Source organism: Bombina bombina, chromosome 2 (assembly GCF_027579735.1).
Source record: "Bombina bombina isolate aBomBom1 chromosome 2, aBomBom1.pri, whole genome shotgun sequence".
Classification (NCBI taxonomy): domain Eukaryota; kingdom Metazoa; phylum Chordata; class Amphibia; order Anura; family Bombinatoridae; genus Bombina; species Bombina bombina.
Window position 1 is genome coordinate 1,382,971,847 of NC_069500.1, and position 12,986 is coordinate 1,382,984,832.

The window sequence follows — 12,986 nt, forward strand, 5'->3', positions numbered from 1 at the left end:
TGCATGCACCCTCACACATACAACACACCACACATTACACAAACATACACAATACACACACAGTTACATGCACCCTCACACATACAACACACCACACATTACACAAACATACACAATACACACACAGTTACATGCATCCTCACACATACAACACACCACACATTACACAAACATACACAATACACACCTATGCAAACACTCAAAACACACCTATACACAAACACCACAGATACACAATAAACACACACTTGCATGCACCCTCACACATACAACACACCACACAATACACAAACATACACACAGCTATATAAAAACACACTCACAATACACAGACTAGGCTTTACAATACAATACACATACTATGCTTGTTTGCATGTACACACACAGTTACATGCACCCTCACACATACAACACATCACACATTACACAAACATACACACACCTATACACAAACACCACAGATACACAATAAACACACACTTGCATGCACCCTCACACATACAACACACACATTACACAAACATACACACAGCTATATAAAAACACACTCACAATACACAGACTAGGCTTTACAGTACAATACACATACTATGCTTGTTTGCATGTACACACACACAGTCTGCTTCAATGCGTACACACACCCAATGCATTGTTACAAAGCATTTCACAAAGTGCCTGCAATCTGTAAGGTACATGCACTGTTAACCACTAATAGAAGCACAAACAGGTGCTTGGAACACTCACCTTATTATGCACAGGATAATGTGCCATGCGTAGCTGCAGCACTGACAGGATTACTGTGTTTTCGCAGGAAGATAAAACTGTTGCTCTTTATGATTGGCTAATACACTGTACCTTGTACCCACGTAACTCTCTGTGTTCAGCCCTACTGGCCACTTCTGAAGTATTATCTGCTATGCAATACACTAGGGAATAACTAGAGGATAAACAACAAGCTCACCAGCTTGGATCTCTCATACTATTTGTAAGGTACTAAGGTGCACATCATTAGATCTCAGTTACATTCCAAACAGAACAAAACACAACCATCTGACCCATAAAGACTGCCCATAGTTTGTTATGAACTGTAATTCTAAGGATAGCCGTTTGCCATTCTTCAATTCCTTTAAAGGGACCGTAAAGTCAAAATTAAAATTTCATGATTCTGATAACAAATTAAATTTTAAAAACCTTTTAAATAAAATATATTATCTAAATTGCTTTGTTCTTCTGGTATTGTTGAAAAGCATACTTAGGTAGGCTCAGAAGCTACAACGCACTACTAGAAGCTAGCAACTGATTGGTGGCTTCACATATTTGCCTCTTGTCATTGGTTCAACTGATGTGTTCAGCTATCTCCCAGTAGTGCATTGCTGTTCCTCTAACAAAGGATATCAAGAGAATGAAGTAAATGTAATATTAGAAGTAAATTGGAAAACTGTTTAAAATCATATACTAAGTCTGACTCAAGAAAGAAAAGTTTTGGGTTCCTTGTCTCTTTAAAGTCTTTGTCCTTACCACCTCTACTGGAAGTCTATTCCTCCAATACCCTTTCTGTAAATAAGTGCTCTACTAGGCAATTACTAGGTAATTACACAATGTTTAGGTATTGAACCTTTTCTGAAAAATCCTTTAAAGGGACAGTCTACTCCAGAATTGTTATTGTTTAAAAATATTAATAATGCCTTTATTACCCATTCCCCAGTTTTGCATAGCCAACACTGTTACATTAATATACTTTTTACCTCTGTGATTACCTTGTATCTACACTTCCCAAAGATGCAAAATAAAGAGCAATCCAGCTTCTATATAAAACATAGCGTTTATTTAAGAATTACACTTAAAAATATTAGTCAAATAAGCAACAAGCAACACAAATGAGATTCATGGCAGGCTTACGCGTTTCGGCATTACGCTGTAATCATTGCTATGATTATGGCGTAATGCCGAAACGCGTAAGCCTGCCAGCCCTGAGGTGTCCATGCATCTCATTTGTGTTGCTTGTTGCTTATTTGACCAATATTTTTAAGTGTAATTCTTAACTAAACGCTACGTTTTATATAGAAGCTGGATTGCTCTTTATTTTGTATCTTTGGGAAGTATATTTACAGCCTGTTTGAGCATTCAGTATCCTGCCTGGATTCCCTCTCTGCACCTTTACTCCTGGACGAAGGGAGCACACACTTCTCAGGTACCGATAGAGCTGCCGGAGGTTGTGTTGATCGACTCTGTGTACATACTGTCTTCACACTGTCATATTAGGAGGACATCGATTGGTGGTAAACCTTGACAACGTCAGTCGTCAGCTAGCGCCGGACACGTCCCACCCACTGACGTATTGGATCCTATGTGATTGAGGTCGGGTCTTCAGTGTCGCGTAGCTGGGAGAAAGGACTCCTGTTGCAATCACACAAGTTAGCGGTATGAACTGTAAGTTGTATGGACTCTGTTTATGGTGGTGAGACACCTACACTGCATCATATATACATATGGTTGTTTTGACATATGTTTACCTAGCTACGGCTGTATAGTGCTTGGTGTATGGATGCATTTTACACATCGTGACTCCTACAACCATTTGAAAGTGTGTGTGCGACCTTTAGTGTACAGTGGGACTTACAAGTTTTTACGTGCCTTCCCGGACAGTTGGGACACATATATATATATATATATATAATTTCATATATTTTGTTTATGTTCAGTTTTAGTGGCATCTCTCACACACACCCCTCTGGTTTATTGTACCTTGTATCTACGCCTCTGCAGACTGTCCCCTTATCTTAGTTCTTTTGACAGATTTGCATTTTAGCCAATCAGTGCTGACTCATAAATAACTCCACAGGAGTGAGCATAGTGTTATATATATGGCTCACATGAACTAGGCCTAACTGTGAAAAAAATTCAAAATGCAGTGAGATAAGAGACAGCCTTCAAGGGCTTAGAAATTAGCACATGAGTCTACCTAGGTTTAACTTTCAACAAAGAATACCAAGTGAACAAATAAAATTTGATGATAAAAGTTAATTGGTAAGTTGTTTAAAATTGCATTCCCTATCTGAATCATGAAAGTTTAATTTTTACTAGACCGTCCCTTTAATATACCCCTCTCCTTTATCTCGTCTAAGGTATACATAATTAAGATCATAAACTCCTTCCTTGAGCATTTTTTTTAGATCATGTATTATTCAGTCATCTTCCTTTAAATAATTAATCAATCTTTCAGAACATATGGGCTGCAGAACTGTACACAATATTTAAGATGAATCCTATCTACAGAACTATAAAGTTTTTCTCCTTCTAATACTTCTTCTTATACAACCAAACATTTCTCTGGCACTGACTGCTGTGCTGGTGACAGGATATCTTATAATATTGCAAAGTATTACACAGCACTTCACAATGACACCCGCCTGGGAACATTTTCTGTGGAGAACACGAAAGATCTTATTCTTAAAGAGACACAGTGATAAGAGAAATACATTGTTTAGTTTGTTGGATCTGTAATTCTTACAGCCTAGATAACTGTCTTTAACCACCAAAAAGTGGTTAAACACATAGGTACAGTCTTGCCCGGAGGAAAATAAAGCAATATTACTATAAAATGAATAAACAAAAAAGGCAACTCTGTTGGTAAGTAATAAATAAGCTGGTATAGGCAACATAAACCAAACTAGATCACATGTTATAATGAAAACCTTTATGTGTAACAAATATATATATATATATATATATATATATATATATATATATACAGTATATGTAGACAGACATATGATAATGTCAGTACATCAAACAACACAGAAATGCAGTAGCAGTTTAACTTCAACATAGATAAAAAGTCCAATAGCCATTACCAAAGAATTAAACTCAAATTACTCATTTAGAATGCCAGTAAATGTATCAGATATCTGTCATTAATGCCTTTATGCACACATTAATAAAGAATACAGTGAATTCATCCTGCCAAAAGTGTTGATCTTAAAGGGATAATAAACCCTATTTTTTTCTTTCATGATTCAGATACAGCATACAATTTTGAGCAAATTTCTAATCAACTCCTATTATCAACTTTTCTTTGTTCTCTTGGTATCTTTATTTGAAAAAGCAGAAATGTAAGCTTACGAGCCGGCCTATTTTTGGTTCAGAACCCCTGGATAACGCTTGCTGGGACATTAACACTTCTTGCTTTTGTGTAAATTGTGCTTTTGTCGCACGCTCCCTTGAGATGCAAAAAAAACAAAACCTGTAACATAAGGTTTTCAAACTGCTGCAAATGACCTAAATCAGCTATCTGACTTTCAGGTTACAGAATTTAATTTTTGGACCCTCTAGGGATTGTAGTAAACGTATTAATTTTACATAAAAGCAAGAGGTGTTACGTCCCTTTAAAAAAAGGGTATTTTTATCTGTAATATTTGTTTTTACTTTAATATTCCTTTAAAGAGACAGTATAGACCTTGAGATTTATATATAAAATGTTTAGCTATGCATAATGGAACAACTTTTCAATATAATTTCATCATTTATTTTGCCCCCTTTTTCATGTAATTTAGCTCTGAAAATTGATCAATTTCTAATTCTCAGAACTTAAACTGCACTCTGCTGACTTATAAAGGATAACTCTGCTACATACCTGTCTCTAATTGGTTTTATCAGATAACTGCTGCAAAGCAATACATTGTATACTTACTTTATGACAGTTAGTGATGCACCTAAATGGAAATTCTGGACTGAAACCGAATCCGAAAATCCAATATGCAAAAATGTCTTTTTTTTTCAAAATTATTTTGAAATTATTATTTTTTTTTTTTTTGCATAATTAGAAAATTTAATGAATGAATCTGAATTGAAAACTGCAAGCCAATAAAAAAATACACACTTTTATTGAAAGTAACACATTAAAATTGGACAAAAAATATCTTAAAATAAAAATATGCTACACAATAATTTTTACCAAATAAATAAATAAACCAGGCAAAAAAATAACCAAAAAAACAATAATGCCGTTTTCGGCCAAAAAAAATTCTGCAACCGAAAATATGGTGCATCCCTACTTAAAGTGAATGTAATTTTGATGCTTAAGTGCCCGGTTTTTAAAAATTCGATTAAAAACAGGGGCACTTTAATTCATCAAAATTTACATTTTACTACTGTTGTGAAAAAAAACTTCCCATTTAATCTTCACAGCAGCTCCAGCTTCCTCCGGTCGTCGCAAGCCATTTCTGATGTCAGAAATGATGGATAGGTCATCCTCCAATCACAGCTTCCCCCCGGGGGAATCAGTGTCTGATTCAACGCCGTGATTGGAGGAAGCCGGATTCCTCATTTTAGACCCAGGAAGAGACTTTGTAACAAGTGGAGGAAGCTGGAGCTGCTGTGAAGTTTAAAAGGTGAGTTTTTTTTTCACAACAGGAGTGAAATGTAAATTTTGATGAATTAAAGTGCCCCTGTTTTTAATCAAATTTTAAAAAACTGGGCACTTTAGCATCAAAATTTACATTCACTTTAAAACAATATTAAATATCAATATACTGTATTAATCTGTATTTAATTCTGTGTAACAGAATCAGATTTAACAGTATTTTGTTACCAATTATCCAAATAAAGTATAGTCCTAGAAAATTAATATTATATGCAAAACAGTAAGTCAAGTAATTAATTCAAATAGCAGCTCTAGGCTAGCATCAAATTTGAAATATGCTACATAATAATGTTACCCAAAATAACAGGCAAAAAAACATGAAAAACTAAATAACCGAAAATGCCATTTTCGGCCGAAACGTTTCTGCAGCCGAAATTTCGGTGCATTCCTAATGACAGTGGCTATCCTTGTTGTTTATGGACTAGATTGGCTCCTCCAATTGGCCATTGATAAGTAATTGCAGTTAAAAGGATGTTCTTTTTTTTTTTTTTTTGTTAAGTGTTTACCGTCATTTTAATCTCTGGTAGCTCAGAGTTGCTGCAAAACGTTAGAAATGTTTCCATGACACAAAAAAAGTGAAAGCAGCTTACACAAACTATATATATGCACATTAGCCATCACGTTCCTGATACATGAAACTAGATGTTATATTGTTGATAGTCATTTGTACTAATTACTAAAGGAACATTCCAGCCAAAATTGGAAACCACATGGGTGCATTTCGGTATTGAACAGAAACACCGGACTTGTTCAGAGAGCCTAAGGTGCTTTTACCATCTGGTAATGACTCAATTTGTTAATTGCTGACATGATACAAAGCCCGCAGGCGCTCTGAGCAGCTACAATATTTAAAATGTCTGTGCACTGAGAATATCTAGCTATGCTTCACATGTTAACACTAAAACAGTGATAACTTTTACTATAGATATTTTTGCCAATACATGTATATTGCAAATCTGTTTCTATTCAAAGATGTAGTTCATCTATGTGCTATTAAATTTTAACCAGAATGTCCCTTTAAGAAGAATTTGCATCAGGACATTAAAAAAGAGCCAACGTACCCCTATAGCCAATGGTCTGGTTGTCCCTGTGTTTCAGCTAAACTACATTACCTCTCCTCATTAATCTCTAGATGCCGTTAGGACGTTTCATACCGTCCTAAAAGCACTGGGCTTTAACACCATTGGACGGCATGGAACGTCCTACCTTATATGGCATTCTACAGCCTCCCCTTTGTGTGCAATGAAATATCAGACTGGAGGCGTGCCTGGGCAGTCCCAATGATTTGATCCTAGCCTTGAAATCAGGTGATTGCATAGACAATCATGTGATTTCATTTATCCAGCAAGTGTTTACGTCGGATCTTCGCTCCAATCTAAGCACTTGCACCCTGGCATGAAGGGGTTAACAATATGAATGTGCTTCTATATCTTTTTTTTGCCATGAAAAGATAAACTTTCAGTTTACACCCACACAAGGACGCAGAGAGAGAATGATAGAACACTTCATTTTGCACGTAGTATAGTGGGCTTTGATGTTACACTGAGTAGGTAAATTGCTGTTTTATGAAGCACCATGGTAACATTGTTAATATTTATATTTCTCACATTAAAAAGTTCAATGATATAGATGACTATAGTTTGTTAGGTTTAGAACAAATAAAAAATGTTGACAATGGTAACAGATACTACAGAGAAACATAAATTGTGCTTACCAGATCATTTCCTTTCCTTCTGTATGAGGAGAGTCCACGGCTTCATTCCTTACTTGTGGGAAATACTGAACCTGGCCACCAGGAGGAGGCAAAGACACCCCAGCCAAAGGCTTAAAGGGACACTGAACCCAAATTTTTTCTTTTGTGATTCAGATAGAGCATGCAATTTTAAGCAACTGTCTAATTGACTCCTTTTATCAAATTGTCTTCACTCTCTTGGTATCTTTATTTGAAATGCAAGAATCTAAGTTTAGATGCCGGCCCATTTTTGGTGAACAAACTGGGTTGTTCTTGCCGATTGGTGGATAAATTCATTCACCAATAAACAAGTGCTTTCCATGGTGTTGAACCAAAAAAAATAGCTTAGATGCTATCTTTTTCAAATAAAGAAAGCAAGAGAACAAAGAAAAATTGATAATAGGTGTAAATTAGAAAGTTGCTTAAAACTGCATGCTCTATCTGAATCACGAAAGAAAACAATTGGGTTCAGTGTCCCTTTAAATACTCCCCCCACTTCCCTCATATCCCAGTCATTCTGTCAAGGGAACAAGGAACAGTAGGAGAAATATCAGGGTATAAATGGAGCCAGAAGAACCAAACAAAAATTTAGGTCCGCCCATCGGAGAATACGGGCGGGGCCGGGACTCTCCTCATACCGAAGGAAAGGAAATTATCTAGTAAGCGTAATATATTTTTTCCTTCTTAACATGAGGAGAGTCCACGACTTCATTCCTTACTTGTGGGAAACATATACCCAAGCTCTAGAGGACACTGAATGAAACGGGAGGGTTAAAGAGACTTGTATATATACACACACACACAAATATACACACACACACACATATACAAAGACATTCATACACTCAAACATATACACACAGAGAAACATATATATATATATATATATATATATATTGACAAACATATACACACATACATACACACAGTATATATATATATATATATATATATACTGTATATATATATATATATATTTATCCTATAATATAAAAGGCCAAGTGTGTTTGTCCGAAGCTGTCATGCGCAGTAGAGACTGCACAAGGACAAACACACCTGGTCTTCAACAGACTGACCTGTCAAGCATCTGGGGCCGACCGGGTGTGAGGGGGGCATGACGCGGGCGGGGCCGGGTGTGACGTTGGCGGGGCCAGGCGGACGACGTGAGAGAGTTCAAAAGAGAGGGGGGATAGAGAGAGAGCAAAAGAGAGGGGGGATAGAGGGAGAGCAAAAGAGGAGATAGGGAGAGAGCAAAAGAGGGGAGATAGAGAGAACAAAAAAGAGAGGGACAGAGACAGCAAAAGAGAGGGGGGAGGGGGAGAGAGAGAGCAAAAGAGAGGGAGAGAGACAACAAAAGAGAGGGGGGAGAAAGGGGAGAGAGAGAGCAAAAAGAGGGGAGAGAGAGCAAAAGAGAGGGTGGATAGTGCAAAAGAGAGGGGAGAGACAGCAAAAGAGAGGGAGAGAGACAGCAAAAGAGAGGGAGTGAGACAGCAAAAGAGAGGGAGTGAGACAGCAAAAGAGAGGGAGTGAGACAGCAAAAGAGAGGGGGAGGGAGAGCAAAAGAGAGGGGGAGGGAGACCAAAAGAAGGGGAGGGAGAGAGAGAGAGAGCAAAAGAGGGGAGATAGAGAGAACAAAAGAGAGGGAGACAGACAACAAGAGAGAGGTGGAAGAAAGAGGAGAGAGAGCAAAAGAGAGGGGAGAGAGAGCAAAAGAGAGGGTGGAGAGTGCAAAATAGGGGAGAGAGAGAGCGCAAAAGAGAGGGGGAAGAGAGAGGGGAGAGAGAGAGCAAAAGAGAGGGGGAGAGAGAGAGCAAAAGAGAGGGGGGAGAGAGAGAGCAAAAGAGAGGGGGGAGAGCGCAAAAGAGAGGGGGAGAGAGAGAGAGAATGCAAAAAAGAGGGGGGAGTAAGAGAGAGGGGAGTAAGAGAGAGAGCATAAGACAAATACATACACAAATTCATACACACATGAACACACACACACTATAAACATTCCGATTGATATTTTCAAACGTAGCTGTATAAACTATTTTATATATGTAATTTACTTAAAGGGACAGTATACACTCATTTTCATATAACTGGATGTAATAGACACTACTATAAAGAATAAGATGCACAGATACTGATATAAAAATCCAGTATAAAACTGTTTAAAAACTTACTTAGAAGCTCTCAGTTTAGCTCTGTTGAAAATGTAGCTGGAAAGCTCACTGCAAGTGGCAAATAAGACACTCCCCCCTCCCCCTTCTTTTGCATATGAAAAGACCCTTTACACAAAGAGGAACAAGCTGGAGAAGGTATCTGACGGTATTCTCATAAAACTTTGGGGCTTGGTTAGGAGTCTGAAAATCAGAGCAATGTTATTTTAAAATAAGCAAAACTAAACATTTAAAAAAAAAAAATTATGGGCTTTATAAATAGATAATCTACAAAACATTTATGCAAAGAAAGAATGAGTGTATAATGTCCCTTTAATTTAAATAATAATAAGCTAAAATGCATAAGGATTTAATCACAATCCTTTAGAAAAGTTATCTAATGATTTCCCCTCAAAATTCCCTATTAAACTCTGTTTTTTGTAGATAAATCATTTGAGAAGCCTTCTAAAGGATTTTTATCAACCCCATAGTATGTAAAAATCCTCCCTTGGCCAATTTCAAGTAAGAATTCACACACTCTGCATGGTGTTTATTTTGAGATCAGTGTATGGGACAAAGGCCCCAGGTTGGAAGTTAATCATTAGAAATAGTTGAGCCATTGCTTTTTAGTGCTTAAACTGGACACATAAGCACCCCCGTGCTACTGACAAATTAGCAATGTGATTAACCCCTTCACCACTGAAAGGCTACATACATTGTGAAATTATAACTTGCAAACCTCTTAAAGAGACACAAGTAAAAATTAAACTTTCATGATTCAGATAGAGCAGCAATTTTAACCAACTTTCAATTTCCTTCCATTAACAAAATGTGCGCAGTCTTTTTATTTTTAGACATTTTGAGTCACCAGTTCCTACTGAGCATGTGCAAGAATTCACAGAGCATACATATATGCATTTGTGATTAGCTGATGGCAGTCACATGGTACGTATATGCATTTGTGATTGACTGATGGCTGTCACATGGTACATATATGCATTTTTGATTGGCTGATGGCTGTCACATGATACAGGAGGAGTGTAAATAGACATAACTGAAATTTGTCAGAAAACAATCTACTACTCATTTACTGGTCCTTGTGAGGTGTTAATCACTTGTAATGCTGCATATACTGTATATACCGATTGTCATTGGCTCACCCATGTCTTCAGTCAGCATCCAGTAGTGCATTTCTGCTCATTCAACAAAGCATAACAAGAGAACAAAGACAAATTGATAATAGGAGTAAATTAGAAAGTTGCTTAAAATCGATTGCTTTATCTGAATCATGAAAGAACAATTTTGGGTTTCAAAATGAACAAGGCAGATATATGTAAATACAAAGAGAGCACTCTAATTATCCTGCATTTTTTAAATATTTTAGGAGCTCTGTATATCCCTCTTCATTCCCTTCCCTATAAATTTCCCAATCAATCATCCAGTCCCACCCCTGTACACCTGACCCTTACCCTGACAGCTGGACCCTACCCTGGCATGCTACAACGTCCCCTGGCCAGCCATGCCGCTGCCTTCCAACATTACATTCAAAATGTCATTCACCACAGAATGTTTAATGATAAGACCGTAAACACTTTGTGATTACAAGGCATTTCTGTTGTGTTGCTATAGAATAACAGATCAGCCAAGTTTTAACATTCTTAAAACAAATTAACATCCTTTTTACTGCAATGATTTTGCAATAGCCAAACTCCAACCACCATTTACCTTATTCAGAGGAGCCAATCAGGGCTTTAGTCTGCAGACAACAAGGCTAGTTATAATGTTAGTATAAAGTGCATTGTTTTATAGTTGTTATTAGTTAAAACTAATTAGTAAAATATATGTAGTAGGGTTTAGCCTTGATACGCCAGCAGGTGCTTTTCATGTTCTAAGAAATAAAAACTGATCACATTTCAGAGCTAAATTACATGAAAATGGGGCAAAATAAATAATGAAAATATATAGCAAAGTTGTTTCATTATGCATAACTAAACATTTCATTAAAAAATCTCTTTTTTTTTTTAGACTCATTATATAAAGATGTAACCAGTTCAGAACGAGAGATTGTTCTCTGATGTTGTACTTGTTTAGATTCTAAATAATCTTCAGTTTTATTGAAGATGATGGAACTAAAGAGAGACAGAACAAAGGAATGTACAACTGATATTAAAGTCTGCTAATGTACCATCGCTTACGTCATTCTTTCTTTTCATTATCATATTTTGTCTTATGTATTCTCAGTATATTGTGATGGAAAACTCAGTAAAGGCTTATAAATAAACAAATCTCATGATGTTTTCTGTCCCTTTAAATGGACACTACTCCATAATTTTTATTGTTTAAAAAAGGTTTTTGCATAAACAAAACTGTGTTATTAATACACATATGACTTCTGTAGTTACCTTATATCTAAGCCTCTGCAGACTGCCCCCTTATTTCAGTTCTTTTGACAGACTTGCATTTTAGCCAATCAGTGCTGACTCTTAAATGACTCCATGGGAGTGAGCAATGCTACACATATGACACACATGAACTAGTAGTGTCTATCAAAAACTGTCAAAATGCACTGAGACAAGAGGCAGCCTTCAAAGACTTAGAAATTAGCATATGAGCCTACCTAGGTTTAGCTTTCCACAAAGAATACCACGAGAACAAAGCAAATTTGATGATAAAAGTAAATTAGAAAGTTTTTTTTAAATTGCATGCCCTATCTGACACATGAAAGTTGAATTTTGACTAGACTGTCCCTTTAACTCCTAGCCTGGTACTCCTACATGCTGCAAAGTGACAGGTTACTATGTGCAGGAGCATACTTATATATGCCCCTAATTGGCAACTTTAAAAGGAAGAAGAGTGTGTCCAGTCCTCTTTTAGCAATATCTTTATTTTTAGTAGCGTTATACTAAAATGCTGAATCCCTTGAAAGTGATGCAGCATATCAGTGAAATGCAGACTAGAAAATATCACATGGGCATCTCTCTGTAAAAAATGAAGACACTTTACCTTTAAATTTCTTTATCTCACCGGAATAAGTGCTATGTGAGCAGTTATCCTTCAGCTACTTTAGTTACTGCATAGTGCAAAGAAGTAGCCAATCAACATTATCAGTGCTGAGACCACACTTTGTTTTACTGTGATCCTGTCGGATTTCACCATAATCTTGGGAAATTTCTTAGAAAACATCCTTAAACTGAGGAGGGAAATAAAGTGACTGAGCTGGCACATGCCAGATGCACACTCCCTTGTAAGTCCTGGGACAAGCAACCTGATCGGATGCTTTAAAGAGACCATCTACGTGAAAATGTTTATTGTTTAAAAAGGTAGATAATCCCTTTATTACCCATTCCTCAGTTTGCATAACCAACACTGTTATATTAATATACTTTTTACCTATGTGATTGCCTTGTATCTTTGCCTCTGCAAACCGCCCCTTAGCTCAGTTCTTTTGACAGACTTGCATTTTTGCCAATCAGTGCTGACTCATAAACTCCACGGGAGCGAGCACAATGTTATCTATAAGGCACACATTAACTAAAAGTGTCTAGCTGTGAAAAACTGTCAACATGCACTGAGATAAGAGGTGACCTTCAATGGCTTAGAAATTAGTTTTAGCCTACCTAGGATTAGCTTTCAACAAAGAATACCAAGACAACAAAGGAAATTTGATGATAAAAGTAAAGAGAAAAGTTGTTTA

At 36.7% G+C, this 12,986-nt stretch overlaps 1 protein-coding gene across 1 annotated transcript in view; it reads right to left on the reverse strand.

The window, feature by feature from the left end:
* LZTS3 (leucine zipper tumor suppressor family member 3) overlaps nt 1-824 on the reverse strand; it is a 198,420-nt gene extending 197,596 nt beyond the window's left edge. The window contains exon 1 of the mRNA XM_053704312.1: nt 745-824. The gene's annotated coding sequence lies outside the window, so the exon portion shown is untranslated. The remainder of the gene's footprint in view (nt 1-744) is intronic.
* Between the last annotated feature and the right edge of the window lie 12,162 nt (nt 825-12,986).